This window comes from Nicotiana attenuata, unplaced genomic scaffold (genome assembly GCF_001879085.1).
Source record: "Nicotiana attenuata strain UT unplaced genomic scaffold, NIATTr2, whole genome shotgun sequence".
Lineage (NCBI taxonomy): Eukaryota > Viridiplantae > Streptophyta > Magnoliopsida > Solanales > Solanaceae > Nicotiana > Nicotiana attenuata.
This window is the reverse complement of record NW_017674940.1, coordinates 78,348-80,320: the sequence shown is the minus strand read 5'-3', so window position 1 is coordinate 80,320 and position 1,973 is coordinate 78,348. Positions and strand designations below refer to the sequence as shown.

The following is a 1,973-nucleotide window of genomic DNA, read 5'->3' as shown; positions in this document are numbered from 1 at the left end:
AAGGTTTTTTTTGCTGATTGTTGATTGGTTCGTCTATATTCATGGCGTGTAAATCAAGAGGATCTGTGTTGGGAATTGATAAAATAGTGGACATTGTGAGTGGTTGCAGTGTGATAAAAAGGAAGAAGGAATAAAGTCTAGTGAGAGGATGGAGAGTCTCTCTCTACATCCTTTTTTCGAAGTGTTCGGGAGATCATGGCCTCCCTCATGTTTAACATCCAACTACTTCCATTTCTATCTGTATGTTAAATTCCTCACCATGATTATAAAAAAAAAAAAGAGAAAAAAGAGGAGACTTGCTTGGATTTCCTTTTTGGGAGGGCGCGCGTGGAGTTGATGAAGGAAGGTAGCAGGGCTATTCAGTTGCTAAGGTAAGAGGCGAAGCGAGAATTTCAAACTTATGGATTCGAGATTCTAATCGTTTGAAGTTACTGTTAAATTAATAATTTATACATGTCCAATGAAATTTTTAAAACAAATACAGGGCTCGAACCAAAGATACTGGGTTCGGCCGAACCCGCTCCGGCCTCTCTAGCTCCGACCCTGGCTAAGGTGTGTTATTTGATAATGTTTATATATGTTTATATATATATATGTAAATAATACTACTTTCCTAAAATACTATATGTATACATATTAGGTGGACACAACTTGAAAATAACACAGCAAATATCAATTTGGGACAAGAAATGAAGCCTTAAAATCCACCCACTGACAAGCAGAAATTCGACAATAAACCGACACTGCTAGTGAATCCATATATTAAGGATCTAAGATTACAGGCACAATAAAGAGAATTTATTAAGCCAAGGGAATGGTAAACAAGGCTTTACACTCAGAAGCCACAAAAACTCATCTCAGCTTTCAGCTGTCTTTTCTGACCCTACTTACACTTTTCTGATTATCCTCATCTGTACAATCCTCTTAAGTGGCATGCCATCCAACATTTGAAGAATAGAAGAATTACAATAAGACTTGACACCAATATGCTGCTGCTAATGCCATGCATTATCAAATACGATCTGTAGCTTCGTCGTAAACCAGCTGTATCAGCATTTAACAGATCATCTATTGCCACCATTCGATCAAGCAACAAGACTATGATTCTTCGATTTACTAGTCTCAAGGCTAGATGAAGCATTGGATAAATTCATAAAGGAAGGTTATATTCTAAGCTTTTTGAAATGTACGCGAAGAAACTCCATGCAGAAGCCTGACAAATCCCAAGAAACTGAGCTTCCCATCAGAATGCCTTATCCAGTCCTTCAGAACTACATGAACTGGAACTGAAGGACTTAGCCCGAGCTCCTGTTTGAAGAAACCGGATAGGAAAAATTAGCAAGCTAGAAGCTGAGAATTAAAGATTTTTCCGCAATTTTGCAATACTTCAGTTGACAAAGTTCAGAAATCAATTTAGGCAAGTTTAGTCCTGCCACCACCATATTCCTATATGTTTTTAATTTCTTACCACCTAATAAATGATGATTTAACTTATTTAAAAAGCTCAATCTTTGTGTCTATTACACATTTTCTTTTACCTTAGAAGTAGAACAGCTCGTATCTTTGAACCAAAAAATGAACTCTGTACGTGTCAACTTGTTCTGTTTTACTTGACAATGTCATAAGCAAATAACAATAATGCACGTTGGAAATTATTACTCCTTCCTTTATGATATAGGTTCTATTGATGGACTCAGATCCTTCCCACCCCTATTTATATAGCATTACTATAAGAATCACTATGAGAAAAGGGGGAGGGGGAAAATGTACCGAGGCGAGTTCCTCTATCATAATAGGCCTGTTCCCCTCCTTTTCAAAGAACTCATAGCCACGACGAGCATGTTGCTCCCAGCTTTCCATTCCTTCAAGCTGATGTACACTTATCGCTGCAGCACAGAATTCTTCAAAATCCAACTTTCTGTATTGAAGAGAACTCACCTGCTCGGGGCACGAAAAAAGTCAGTGAATAAATT

The 1,973-nt window shown here is 37.6% G+C and overlaps 1 pseudogene across 1 annotated transcript in view; it reads right to left on the bottom strand.

The window, feature by feature from the left end:
* Positions 1-672: 672 nt before the first annotated feature.
* Positions 673-1,973, bottom strand: part of LOC109219485 — a 7,123-nt pseudogene continuing 5,822 nt past the window's right edge. Inside the window, exons 7-8 of the transcript XR_002066950.1 lie at positions 1,771-1,941; positions 673-1,308 (exon numbers count right to left, since the gene is read on the bottom strand). The product of XR_002066950.1 is annotated as a CDPK-related kinase 7-like (transcript). The remainder of the gene's footprint in view (positions 1,309-1,770; positions 1,942-1,973) is intronic.